This window comes from Arachis ipaensis, chromosome B4 (genome assembly GCF_059453495.1).
Source record: "Arachis ipaensis isolate K30076 ecotype BB chromosome B4, ASM5945349v1, whole genome shotgun sequence".
NCBI lineage: Eukaryota > Viridiplantae > Streptophyta > Magnoliopsida > Fabales > Fabaceae > Arachis > Arachis ipaensis.
In genome coordinates, this window is record NC_142439.1 from 101,236,488 (window position 1) to 101,252,023 (window position 15,536).

The window sequence follows — 15,536 nt, forward strand, 5'->3', positions numbered from 1 at the left end:
TGTTTTAGTTTGTGGTTGTGATTAAAAATAATGTTTTAAGTGAAAACTTAGTCACCCTTCTTACATAAGAAATCGGTTTAAGTGAAAAAGAAAAGGGTAAACTAAGGAAAATAATTTTTGAATTTTTCAATCACAACAATGCTTAGTCAAATATTGAGATTTTCCAAGAATTTTAATTATAGAACATAGGACACCAACCCAATTGATTGAAGAAAATTTTTGGTGAAACTTGCTTGAATTCATACTTTGTGAAGCATGTATTGAATTAAGAACACAAGCTTGTGAGACTTGAACCTTATGGTGTGGTTACATTTTTATAACCACTTATTTTCCATTCTTGTATGCAATTGTTCTCTTTCTATGAGTGTGATCCTTGATTTGCTTGATTCTATATGTCCAATTATTTCTTGTATTCATGCATTTGTATGATTGAGGCCATTATTTCATTAGCCCACTTACCCAAATAGCCTACCTTTTACTCTCCATTGTTAGCCAATTTTGAGCCTATGCTTAACCGACTTACTCTCATTGTAGCACATTACAAGCCCAAGGCGGAAAACTAATGAAAAGTCCTTGTTTGGATCTTTGATTAGCCTAGGCTAGTGAGAGTGTCTATTACTCAAGGTTGGTGAGGCTTGGGAACATTGGATAGGATAAAAGGGGTAGTACACTTCCATATTTAGGAATTGGGAACATACTCATGTATTGATTAAATGTATAGACCTTATGTATTGATGTTCTTGTGTATAGTTTGAAAGAAAAGAAAAAAAAATGAAAAGAAAAAAGAAATAAAAATGAAAAAAAAAAAAAGGGGGACAAAATGCCCCAAAGTGAAGCTCAACAAAAGGGAATCAATGCATAAGTGTTATGAATCAAGAAATAGGATGCATGAATATGTAAGAAAAAGTGAAGAATGGGTAGTTAGAATAGTTTGAACTTGTATAGGTTATTATATAGATAGGTGGGAAAGTCTATACTAATCAAAGATCTAAACTCTAGTCCACTTAACCATAAATGATCCTACCTTGACCCTAACCCCATTACAACCTAATGAAATACCTCATGATGAATGTATGCATGCATCAAATAAGTGTTGATTGTTAGAAGAAAATCGAATTTGGGAAAGCACGATTAGAAGAGAATTGAGTGGATTAACCCTTAAACACTTGAGTGAATAGAGCGGATACACATCCGGTGAGGGTTCAAAAGTTCAAGTACATGTATTCACCCATATTATTTATATTCTTGCAAGTTTGAACTCTTTTTGATAATTCAATACAATTGTGGATTGGACTTAACTCCTATTGCCTTAGCTATTGTGCCTATACATGTCTCTTGGGAATTGATTTGTTTGAACTAAGCATTTGCACTCACACTAGGTAGTTGCATTTAGATAGGACTCATATAGTTTAGTTGCATTTAATAAATGTCATACCCCTTAGTTCCTTCTTATCTTAGCATGAGGACATGCTAAGGTTTAAGTGTGGGGAGCTTGATAAACCCCATTTTTAGGGTTTATCTTGTATTGAATTTAGAGTATTTTGATGACCTTTTCTCGCATTTAACCTATGAATTAGCATGGTTTTGTTATCTCTCCCGTATTTGTGCTTAGGTGTAAAAACATGCTTTTTAGGCCTTATTTTGATGAATTTTGATTTCTCCTTGATTCCATAAGAGGCCTTGATATGTTTGCTAGTAATTCCAGGATTGAAATAGGCCAGGCATGGATAAAAGGAAGCATGCAAGTGGAGAGAAGCACAAAAAGCCAAAGAATTGATTACGGCCAAGCACGCGCACGCGCACAAGGCGCTCGCGCGCACATTGTGGAATCAGCCAGGGACGCGCACGCGTACCGTGCGCGCACGCGTCGATGTCTGCACATGACTTCATTAAGGCAACACGTGCCCGGCGATTTTGAGGGGTTTCTGAACCCATTTTTGGCGCCAATTACTGATAGAAAGGAATAAAAGGATCAAGGCCTAAAGGGGAGACATAACAATTGGAGAAGAAGGAAGTGATAGCTTTAGTTTTAAGTAGTTTTAGAGAGAGAAGCTCTCACTTCTCTCTAGGATTAGGATTAGGTTTAGGTTAATATCCCTTCTTAGATCTAGGTTTAATTCATGCCTTAATTCAATTCTCCTTTGCCAATTCTTAATCTTCTCCTCTTCCTCTCCCTAGTTATGTACTTTAGTTCTTGTAATTCTTCACTTTGTTTTGGATAGATTGTTGTTTCTTTTATTCCCTTTTAATAATGCAATTTGAGGTAATTCATGATAATTGTGATTTCCTTGATTGTTGTTGTTAATTCTTTACATTCAATTGTAGTTAGAATTCATTCTTGTTGTGATTGACTATACTTTTCTTTTGTGCCTTCCAAGTGTTTGATTAAATGCTTGGTTGGATTTTTGTATAGATTTTGTTCCTCTTGGCCTAGGTAGAGTGATTAGTGACTCTTGAGTTATCTAATTCCTTTGTTGATTGATAATTAGAGATTGCTAATTGATTTGAATGCCTCTAAAGCTAGTCTCTCCTTTAGGAGTTAATTAGGACTTGAGGAATCAAATTGATTCATCCACTTGACTTTCCTCCATGGTTAGAGGTTAACTAAGTGGGAGCAATGAACAATTCTCATCACAATTGAGAAGGATAACTAGGATAGGATTTCTAGTTCTCATATCTTGCCAAGAGCTTTTATAGTAGTTAGTTTATTTTCATTGCCATTTACTTTCCATGCTTCTTATCCAAAACCCCAAAATAACTCATAACCAATAACAAGACACTTTATTGTAATTCCTAGGAAGAATGACCCAAAGTTTGAATACTTCGGTTTATAAATTTTAGGGGTTTGTTTTAGTGACAAACAACTTTTTGTATGAAAGGATTAGTGATTGGTTTAGAAACTATACTTGCAACGAGATTTCATTTGTGAAATTCTAAACCATCGAGAATCCGTTCATCAATACCACAGACAAGGTTTAGACTTTCCGGATCTGAAGAATGGCCGCCAATAATTCTAGCCTATACCACGAAGATTCTGATCGTAGATCAGGAGGCTAAGAGATATGCATTCAATCTTGCTTTCATGTAGAATGGAAGTGTTTATCAGGCACGCGTTCATAAGTGAGAATGGTGATGAGCGTCACATAATCATCACATTCATCATGTTTTTGTGTGCAAATGAATATCTTAGAGAAGAAATAGGCTTGAGTTGAATAGAAAAACAATAGTACTTTGCATTAATTCATGAGGAACAGCAGAGCTCCACACTTTAATCTATGGTGTGTAGAAACTCTACCGTTGAAAATATATAAGAACAAGGTCCAAGCATGGCCGAATGGCCAGCCCCCTAAACGTGATCTCAGAACATAAAATTAGTCAAAGACTAACTAGAGATGTAAATAAAATAGTAAAAAGTCCTATTTATACTAAACTAGGTACTAGGGTTTACAGAAATGAGTAAATGATGCCGAAATCCACTTTCGGGCCCACTTGGTGTGTGCTTGGACTGAGCGTTGAAGATTTCACGTGTAGAGGTCTTCCTTGGAGTTGAACGCCAGTTTGTAACTTATTTATGGCGTTTAACTCTGCTTTGCAACTTGTTTCTGGCGTTTAACGCCAGAATAGGGCAGAAAGCTGGCGTTAAACGCCAGTTTACGTCGTCTAAACTTGGAAAAAGTATAGACTATTATATATTGATGGAAAGCCCTAGATGTCTACTTTCCGATGCAATTGAGAGCGCACCATTTGGGTTTCTGTAGCTCCAGAAAATCTACTTTGAGTGCAGGAAGGTCAAAATCCAACAGCATCTGCAGTCCTTCTTTAGCCTCTGAATCAGATTTTTGCTCAAGTCCCTCAATTTCAGCCAGAAATTACCTGAAATCACAGAAAAACACACAAACTCCTAGTAAAGTCCAGAAATGTAATTTTTAATTAAAAACTAATAAAAATATACTAAAAACTAATCAAATCATACTAAAAACTATGTAAAAATAATGCCAAAAAGCGTAAAAATTAGCCGCTCATCAGTCTCCCTCTATGTCAATCCCAGCCGAATTGTAGAGGTGGCAAATAAGGTGAGGAAAGGCTAACCTTGCCAAAGTGGAGGACTTGTCAGCCACCTTGTAGAGTTCTTGAGGTATAATCTCATGAACTTCCACTTCCTCCCCAATCATGATACTATGGATCATGATGGCCCGATCCACAGTTACTTCAGATCGGTTGCTAGTAGAAATGATAGAGCGTTGGATGAACTCCAACCATCCTCTAGCTACAGGCTTAAGGTCCGGTCTTCTCAATTGAACCGGGTTGCCTCTTGAGTCAATTTTCCATTGAGCTCCTTCCTCACATATGTCCATGAGGACTTGGTCCAACCTTTGATCAAAGTTGACCCTTCTAGTGTAGGGGCGTGCATTTTCTTGCATCATTGGTAAGTTAAACGCCAACCGTACATTTTCCAGACTGAAATCTAAGTATTTCCCCCGAACCATTGTAAGCCAATTCTTTGGATTCGGGTTCATACTTTGATCATGGTTCCTAGTGATCCATGTGTTTGCATAGAACTCTTGAACCATTAAGATTCCGACTTGTTGAATAGGATTGGAGAGTACATCCCATCCTCTTCTTCTAATCTCTTGTCGGATCTCCGGATACTCGCTCTTTTTGAGCTTAAAAGGGATGACGAAGCACAGAAGTTGGTGAATTAAAAATTATTAAAATAGTTACGTTGCAAGTATAGTTCTTAACTCACCGAAAATTTGCCTATCAATTTAGAAATATGTCACAGAGAGTTTAAATTAAAAATTACTGGGAGTTTAAGTCCCAGGTCGTCTCCCAACGAGTTGCAGAAAAGTGTGCTATTTTATTAATCAGATGTTCCAAGAAGTTGAGTTAAGTAGGTGGGAAATTAAATTGAGAAAATTCAAATAATATGAAACAAAAGCCTTGACTGGGAGTTGATTAGTTGGAATCTCTATCATTGATGGGATGATTTCAAGATTAATTTATAATTAATGGTTGTTCTGTTTAGTTATCCTTTACTAGGTAAAGGAAAGTCAAACAAGTTGGAATGCTAGATCTGTTCACGAGTTGCAACCCACTTAGTTCAAAGGGATTGGTGTTAGTGATTAGATAACAATCCAACAGTTAACCCAATTACAATTTTTCTTTCAATTCTTCCAACTCAAGAGTTCCTTTCAATCAACTCCCCATCAAGTAAGGGAACTACTCACTCATTGTAAATAATAAATCCATAACACATGAAAGGGAATTAAAAGAAGACATGATTATTGGAATGGAAAATAAATTAAAATGGAAGAAATAATCCTTATGTTAAATAATCATGAAAGTATTCAAATGACAAAATTGAACAAAGCAAAGAACATGGAAGAATAAAACCAAGTTAAGAGAATGAACTAGAATGACGAAGTCTTGATGAGGAAATAACTCTTCTCAATGTTCCAATGCTAAGACTAATTGAAAATTAAAATTCCTAAAACCTAGAGAAAAAAAACCTAAAGGAGTAAAACTAGATCTAAACTCCCAACTGTGTAGAATGAATGTTCTCTTTTATTTCTGCATATTCTCTGGCTTTAGTCTGCTGTTCCGGGCCAAAAACTGGGTCGAAATAAGGTCCAAAATCGCCCCCAGCGAATTCTGCAGATTATGCAGATCGCACATGTCACGCGATCGCGTCATCCATGCGGACGCGTCATTCGCATTTTTTCCTTGCCACGCGTTCGCGTCGTCCACGCTACTGCGTCGCTTTAGCTTTTCCAATCCGCGCGGCCGCGTGAGCCATGCGACCGCGTCACTTCTCGCTGGTTATCTCCTCAAATTCTTGTGTTCCTTCCATTTTTGCTAGCTTCCTTTCCAATCTCCAACTCGTTCATGCCCTATAAAGTCTGAAACACTCAACACACAGATAACGGCATCGAATGGAATAAAGGGAAATTAAAATTACATAATTAAAGTCTCTAGGAAGCAGTTTTCAAATATGTTATAAATTCAGGAAGGAATTATAATTTCATGCTAATTTAATGAATAAGTGGGTAAGGATCATGATAAAATCACACAATTGAACACAATATAAACCATAAAATAGTGGTTTATCAACCTCCCCCCACTTAAACATTAGCATGTCCTCATGCTTAATTGAAGGAGATAAGGAAATAAGTATGAACATGTAGAATTTCATGAAATGCAATGCAAGCCTATATATATATAAATAAATGCAACTATATGATTCTTGCCCACTTGATCAAAAGTAAATAAGCTCTTCAAAACAATTACAAATCAAGGCTAAAATCTTTCATAGGTTGTGTGTTCTTTAGCTCAAATGTCATGTTCCAAATACAACTCAAGCAAATTTATCATAAAAATTTTGAAAAATTAGTGAAATTTTGTTCCAAAGATAGAGTCTTAAACGAAACTTATTGTCTTTTCAATCAAGTAGAACATGCATGCAACTATCCTAACCTATGCAATTTATTCTATTCTATAAAAGAAAGAAAATCTTACTAAAATATCCTAATTATTGGTGCTAGAGAAGAGAAATTACCTCCGGAAGTCAGGTACTGACCGACCTCCCCACACTTAAGGCTTTGCACCGTCCTCGGTGCCGTCTGTCAGGAACAGGGGTGGACTGGTGGCAGTATCTCCACAGTCGGGACCATTATGGCTCCCTGTGCTGGTAAAAGAAGTGGAGTCCGGGGTATCCGAGTCCTTGAAGTGTCCCTTGAGTAGCTCCTTAAGGTGTTTGAATCGGCGCTCGTTACGGCGCTCTCTCATCTTTGCTTTCTGTTCTTGCTGATCCAATCTTTCGATTATCTGCTGGAGCAATTCATCAGTTGTAGGTGCTTGTGGTGTTGAAGAAGGATTATCTTCAACTGGAGTAGTATGAAGGCTTGTAGTGGCTGCTGGGAATTTGAGGTATTTCCCGTTAGGGACATACTGATCATCCCGTGGAAGCACGGCTTTGGTGTCCCCAGCTCTGTAAGAGACTCCGGCTGCTGAGACAAGATCTGAGACCAAGGCGGGGAAAGGTAAGTTGCCCGCAATTTGTACGTGTCCTATAGCATTTTGGATATGTCTTGAGAGATGCAGAGGTTGGTCTGTAAGGATGCACCATAGTAGAACAACCATGTCTGCAGTGAAGGAGGACTCATGAGTGCTCGGAAAGACGTAATGGGACATGATCTGTGCCCAGACGCGAGCCTCCAAGGTAAGTGCTGAAGCCAAGATTCCCTTAGGGCGGGTACGGTGGTATCCGTAGATCCAACGGCTGCCAGGTAATGCGATAACTCCGAGAACGGAGTCCCAGTCAAATTGGTACCTCTGGCGCTTAAGTGCTGCTTCTTGGAAGGCGTCCATTCCTTCTGGAATACGGGGAAGACTCAGACCTTGTTGAATGGCCTCTTCTGTGATGGAGACTTGCTTCTGCCGGACATAAACAGACTACAGGGTTGGCATGTCGAGGTTAGAGTAGAACTCAACTACCCAAGAAAGATTGACCTGCCTTGGCTGTCTCCATAGGAAACCCCATTGTCGTCGTTCAATTTGCGGCTCAACAAAGGAAGCAATATTGGACGGGAGGATAAGAAGGTATTCATGGTTATAGTTTCTTTCTGCCAGGATAGGGAACATCTATTCACAGTAGCGATTGGGAAATTGCGCAGTGTCCTTTGCTGGAAAGGCTTTCTCTTTCCCATCAACCTTTATTATCCTCTTAACTCTTTTTGTTGAGGGCTTGACTGCGGTTGAAGAAGGCTCTGCCACTAATGCTCTTTTAGTTCCTCTTCTTGCTGGTGGTTTGGAAGTAGCTTTCTCTTTTCCTTTCTTGGTGGCCATCCTGAAAGAAGGGAAGAGAGAGTAAATTAAATTCAAAGAGATATACAGCAAGAAAGGAAACGGAAAAGAGGGGAATGGATGCACATTAAGATATACTTACATTAACACATGCTCGCGAGTACACGTGAAAAGCCAACAATGGAAAATAGCTAGTGCATATAAAGGCAAGTGACTGCAAGGTGTTTATTGGCATGCTGGCAAAGGGCATGAGTAGCATAGACCAAGCAATACTTTGTAACAAACCATCACGTTTGTATTGACAATTAAATTCAATTAATACAATTGTAAAGGAAAGTTGTAAAAAGCAAGCATTGAATAGTATAACAACATAGAGAATTGCATAATTCCATTTGAGTTTTTTCACAAACACATAGCATGCATGTTGAATAAGGTATAGAAAATATGAAGGTAAACATGCAAGCAATCCCTTAAATAGAATAAAAATAATTGTCAAACAATTTGCAACAATCCACAAGCATATAATGAGGGATAATGACTCAAAAAAGAAAAACAAGTAAATTTCTAACACCATGTAAAAAGGAAAAGAAAAAGAAGGAAAATATGAATAATGAAAAGAAAAAGAAAAGAAAAGAAAATACATATAAAATAATAAGAATGATAGAAAAAGAAAGAGGGAGGAAGAAAGTAAAACCTTGTTAATGGAGGTGAGAGAGATAGAGACTGAAAGGTGAGATAGAAGGGGGAAGGGAGAAGGAAGAAATAAGGAGGGAAAAGGAAAATTAGGATTTGGAGAAGAGAAAGATAAGATATATGGCAATTTTAGGTTGAGCTGTGCGGCGCATGCAACGTTGCCGCGTGGAGCACGCGTTCGCGTGGATGCGCTTCAAGTATGGTGACGCGATCGCGTCGGTCACGCGGTCGCGTGACCCATGTTATGCTTATGGCGCGAGTGCAGCCCCGCACCAGCACAACTCTCTGTTCAAATTAGTTTATTTTCCAAAATTAGGGCGGTGCGATCGCGTGGGTCACGCGATCGCGTAAGTGCGCGCCAGAAAATGGATGACGCGGCCGCGTCAACGACGCGGTCGCGTGATAAGGATTGTGCTTCCAGCACCAATCCAGCATCACTCTCGCATAATATTTCATTGTGCACCCTTTTACATCGAAAACTCAGGGCACGCGGCCGCGTGGGGCACTCGGTCGCGTGGGTTGATTTGTGCCATTGGCACGTCTCCAGCCACACTCCAGCATAATTTTCTGTTCATTTTTATTTTTCTTTACTCTCCCTGTGACGCGGACGCGTCGCTGATGCGATCGTGTCGCGTAGCAAAAAAAATTTTTTTTTTGTGAAAATAAAAACATTTAAATGCAGATGCATGAAAGTACTAAGAAAGAGAAGAGTTATTGAATAGGAAAAATTAAAAATAAAGAAAAGAACGATCATACCATGGTGGGTTGTCTCCTACCTAGCACTTTGCTTTAACGTCCGTAAGTTGGACGCTCCAATAGCTCAATCTTCTGCTATGTGGGGATCTTCCAAGAGGAAGATCTCAAGCTCCTTGTTTCTCTGCATCTTCTCGCCATGGTATAGCTTCAGGCGTTGTCCATTAACCTTAATAAGTTCAGAGCTTGAAGGATGGCTTAGGTGATAAACTCCGTACGGTTCGGCCTTCTCTATTCTGTATGGACCTTCCCATCTTGATCTCAACTTACCTGGCATGAGCCTTAGTCGAGATTTGTAAAGGAGGACTAAATCCCCAGGTTGGAACTCATTCTTCTTGATGTTTTGATCATGTACAGCCTTCATCTTTTCCTTGTATATTCTGGAGTTTTCATAAGCTTCTAGGCGAAGGCTCTCCAGTTCCTGCAGTTGCAACTTCCTTTCAGCTCTAGCTTTCTCAATTCCCATGTTGCACTCCTTAACTGCCCAAAAAGCTCTGTGTTCTACTTCAACTGGGAGATGACAAGCTTTTCCATAAACCAAGCGGAAAGGACTCATCCCAATGGGTGTCTTGTATGCCGTTCTATATGCCTAGAGTGCATCTTGTAGCCTGGTGCTCCAGTCTTTTCTATGAGGCTTTACTATCTTTTGTAATATACGCTTAATTTCTCTGTTTGACACCTCGGCTTGCCCATTAGTTTGGGGATGGTAAGCTGTTGTAACTTTATGAATTATCCCATGCTTCTTCATTAATCCTGTTAGTCTCCTGTTACAAAAATGGGTGCCTTGATCGCTCACGATTGCTCGTGGTGATCCGAAGCAACATATGATATGGTTTCTCACAAAGGAAACAACAGTGTTAGCATCATCAGTGCGGGTAGGAATTGCTTCCACCCATTTGGAAACATAATTCACAGCTAACAATATATAAAAATATCCATTAGAATTTGGAAATGGACCCATGAAGTCAATGCCCCAAACATAAAAAATTTCACAGAAAAGCATAATTTGTTGAGGCATCTCATCTCTCCTGGATATATTGCCAAATTTCTGGCATGGGAGACAAGATTTACAAAACTCAGTAGCGTCTCTAAAAAGAGTAGGCCACCAGAATCCACAGTCTAAGATCTTTCTAGCTGTTCTTTGAGGGCCAAAATGTCCTCCACTCTCAGATGAGTGACAGGCCTCTAAAATGGACTGGAATTCTGATTGAGGCACACAACGTCTAATTACTTGATCAGCGCCACATCTCCATAAATATGGGTCATCCCATGTATATTATTTCGACTCGCTTTTCAGCTTGTCTCTTTGATGCTTAGAAAAATTTGGAGGAAATGTGCGGCTAACTAAATAATTAGCAATAGGTGCATACCAAGGGACTACCTCAGATACTGCTTGCAGGTTATCAAAAGTAAAATTATCATCTATAGGAGTAGAATCATCCTTAATATGCTCAAGGCGACTCAAGTGGTCTTCCACTAAATTCTGATTACCACTCCTATCCTTTATTTCTAAATCAAATTCTTATAACAGCAGTATCCAACGTATAAGTCTTGGTTTGGACTCCTTTTTAGCTAATAGATACTTTAAGGCTGCATGGTCCGAATACACTACTACTCTAATGCCAAGTAAATAAGCTCGAAATTTATCCAGAGCAAAAACAATAGCAAGAAGCTGTTTCTCAGTAGTAGTATAATTGGACTGGGCAGTGTCTAAAGTCTTAGACGCATAAGCAATAACGAAAGGATCCTTACCTTCACGCTGAGCCAGCGCTGCTCCTACTGCATGGTTGGAAGCATCACACATGATTTCAAACGGCTAGCTCCAGTCTGGTCCTCTCACAATTGGAGCTTGAGTCAGAGCAATCTTCAGCTTATCAAATGCTTGTTTGCAATCCTCACTGAACTCGAACTCAATATCCTTCTGCAGTAATCTGGATAAGGGAAGTGCGACCTTACTAAAGTCCTTAATAAATCTCCTGTAAAAAATTGCATGGCCAAGGAACGAACGGACTTCCCTCACAGAAGAGGGGTAAGGTAAACTAGAAATAACATTCACCTTTGCTGGGTCTACAGAAATGTCATTATTAGATACCACATGTCCTAATACAATCCCTAGTTTTACCATAAAGTGACATTTTTTGAAATTTAATACCAGGTTTGTATTAACACATCTATCTAATACTCTAGATAATCCATCTAAGCAAAGGCTAAAAGAATAACCATAAATGCTAAAATCGTCCATAAAAACTTCCATACAGTCTTCAATAATGTCAAAGAAAAGACTCATCATGCACCTTTGGAAGGTAGCTGGTGCATTGCACAAGCCAAAAGGCATTCTCTTGTAAGCATAAGTCCCAAAAGGACATGTAAAAGTAGTCTTTTCCTGATCCTCAGGAGCTATATGAATCTGGAAATAACCTGTGTAACCATCTAAAAAGCAATAATGTGATTTACCTGACAGGCGATCCAGCATTTGATCAATGAATGGAAGTGGGTAGTGATCCTTACGGGTAGCTTGGTTGAGACGCCTGTAATCAATGCAGACTCTCCAAGCATTCTGAACTCTAGTTGCTATGAGCTCTCCATGCTCATTCTTCACTGTAGTGACTCCAGACTTCTTGGGCACCACTTGTACTGGGCTTACCCATTCACTGTCTGAAATGGGATATATGATACCGGCTTCCAATAGTCTGGTCACTTCCTTTTTGACAACTTCCAAGATGGTGGGATTCAATCTTCGTTGGGGTTGACGGACAGGTCTTGCTCCCTCTTCTAAAAATATTCTGTGCTCACATACTTGAGGGTTGATGTCTACTATGTCTGCCAAGCTCCACCCAATTGCCTTCTTATGCTTCCTCAGCACATCAAGTAACTGTTCTTCTTGTTGAGAAGTAAGTTCCCTTGCAATGATAACTGAAAACCTCTGCTCATCTTCGAGATAAGCATATTTGAGATGCAGAGGGAGGGGTTTCAATTCTAACTTTTGATCATGGGCAGGCTCTGGATTATCTGGAGCTCGTGAAAATGACGAAGTGCCCTCATTGTCAGTTAAGAGGGTCCCCATACTTGGACCTTATCCAGTGTGCCTCTCTTCTAACTCTTCCTTGTGAACTTCAGCTACACTTTCATCTATGACATCACACTGAAAGATAGAACGATCTTCTGGGGGGTTGTCAATGACTCCGTTCAGATTGAAGATTACTATGCGGCCATCTATTTCAAAGGAGTATGTTCCTGAAAAGGCATCCAATTTGAATTTTGATGTCTTTAGGAATGGTCTTCCAAGTAGGATTGATAATGGCTTATCTGAATCATTATGGGGCATCTCCAAGATATAAAAATCAGTTGGAAATGTAAGCCCTTTAATGTTTACCAAAACATCTTCAGCAACTCCAGCAACTGTAATAATGTTTTTATTTGCTAACACAAAACGAGCTGCCGACCTTTTTAAGGGAGGGAGCCTCAAAATATCATATATAGACAAAGGCATTATACTGACACATGCTCCTAAATCACACATGCAATCATAAATTACTACACCACCAATAGTACAGCTAACTATACAAGGACTTGGATCACTACATTTTTCAGGTAATCCTCCCATTAAAGCAGATATTGAACTACCTAAAGGAATAGTTTCTAATTCACTAATTTTGTCTTTATGGATATATAAGTCTTTTAGAAACTTTGCATATTTAGGTACCTGTTGAATAACATAAAAAAGAGGAACAGTTACCTCAACTTTTTTGAATATTTCTACCATTTTGGGGTCGGGTTCCAGCTGCTTCCTGGGCTTCCTTGCAAGTTGTGGAAATGGAATAGGAGTAGCTTTTTCTGTGGTGTTTGCGCCTTTTGGTGCTTCCTCCTTTGGTGAGCTATTTCTTCTTCAGCTATGTCCTGTATGTCCTCTTCCTCTTTAACATCTTCTATTTCTACTACCCCTTTAGCTGAGGTGTGTTCTGGTGGGCTTGGTTCCTCCTGATTCCTCTTCTGCAGTGTGGTTCCAGACCTTAGGGTGATGGCATTAATGCCTCCCTTTGGATTGGGTAATGGTTGAGAGGGGATTCCAGTGGAGCTTGAAGGTTGGTTACTGGAATTTTGCGTTGATCCAATCTGTGATATAAGAGCTTGCAAAGTAGAGATGAGACCATTCAGACTGCCATTAATACTATTCATGATGTTATTTTCCATGGTCTGTTGTCTTCGCTCAAAAGATTGTAGTAGCTCTTCATTAGGAGATAAAGAAGAATGAGTAAATTGAGAAGTTTGCTGTTGATTGTTCTGTGGTCCTTGGTTTTGCCTCAGGTGAGGTGCTCTGTAAGGTTGATTCTGCTACCTGTTGTTGTTATTATTCCATCTCTGATTTTCCTGATTATCTCTGCCTCCTCTGTTATTGTTGTCCCTCCAATTCTGGTTAGAATTGTCCTGCCATCCATGGTTATTATTTCCACTTTGATTGTACCCTTGGTTGGGGCGGTCATAGAAGTTATGAGTGGATGCCACCATGTTGTCTTCTTGTTGGAGCTGCGGGCATTCATCAGTGTAATGGCTATAATCAGCACAGATTCCACAAATTCTTTGCGGGACTAATTGTTGGTTTTGCTGTGGCGAAGGAGGTTGAGCTTGCTGAGCTTGTTGTTGATTCAATTGCATCTGCTTCAGCAAGTTGGTCATCTCACATATACTCTGAGCTAGAGCTGCAGTCTCTCTACTAGAGGATACTTCTGCAACAGCTTTTGAACGGCCTTGCTTTTGTCTGTGGTTCCCAGTAGATTCAGCTAAATCGCTGATCAATTCCCAAGCCTCATCAGTGGTCTTGTACTTCTTCATAGACCCGTTGCTAGCACTTTCCAATGTGGTCTTATCTTGGGGCCTCATGCCCTGTGTGATATAGCTAAGTAACACTATCTTGTCAATCATGTGGTGGGGGCATGCTTCCAGAAGATTATTGAAGCGCTCCCAGTATTCAAAGAGAGTCTCATTGTCATCCTGAACAATTGTGGAAATATCCTTCCTCAGTTTATCAGTAACTTCAGATGGAAAGAATTTCTCCAAAAACTCCTTTCTTAGTGTATCCCAGTTGGATACATTTGCTAGAGATTAAGTGTAGTACCACTCTCTTGCTTTTCCCTCAAGAGAAAACGGGAAAGCTCTCAGCAAAATTGAAGTTTCATCAGTACCTTCACACCTGACAGTAGAACAGGCTGCCTGGAAATCTCTCAAGTGCTTGATAGGCTCTTGAGCAGGTAGGTCATGAAACTTGGGCATCAAATTTAGCAGTGCAGTCTTTATTTCAAAATCTGTAGCCACCGCTGGATGATGCGCTTGAAACGGTTGCATTGTAAAATCAGGGGCTCCTTCCTCCTGGATGGTAACTCTCCTAGCTGCCATGTCTTCTGCACGTAAAACAATCAAATCAGTAGAACGGGGGCTGATTTCTTCCTCAAGTTCACTTTCAGATCCGCCTTCAGAGCGGACTAACCGACGCTGTTCTCGCCTTATTCGTGAAATAGTCCTTTCAATTTCAGGATCGAATATTAGCAAGCGCGGATCAGGAAGTGAACGCGTCATTTGACGAAAGAAACATGCAGCTCATAGTAGCAAAATAAAATAAAATGCAAATAAATAAATTCTAATTAATAACTTTAGCACTCTATTGCAACTCCCCGGCAATGGCACCAAAAATTGATGAAGCACAGAAGTTAGTGAATTAAAAATTATTAAAATAGTTACGTTGCAAGTATTGTTCTTAACTCACCGAAAATCTGCCTATCAATTTAGAAATATGTCACAGAGAGTTTAAATTAAAAATTACTGGGAGTTTAAGTCCCAGGTCGTCTCCCAACGAGTTGCAGAAAAGTGTGCTATTTTATTAATCAGATGTTCCAAGAAGTTGAGTTAAGTAGGTGGGAAATTAAATTGAGAAAATTCAAATAATATGAAACAAAAGCCTTGACTGGGAGTTGATTAGTTGGAATCTCTATCATTGATGGGATGATTTCAAGATTAATTTATAATTAATGGTTGTTCTGTTTAGTTATCCTTTACTAGGTAAAGGAAAGTCAAACAAGTTGGAATGCTAGATCTGTTCACGAGTTACAACCCACTTTGTTTAAAGGGATTGGTGTTAGCGATTAGATAACAATCCAACAGTTAACCCAATTACAATTTTTCTTTCAATCCTTCCAACTCAAGAGTTCCTTTCAATCAACTCCCCATCAAGTAAAGGAACTACTCACTCATTGTAAATAATAAATACATAACACATGAAAGGGATTTAAAAGAAG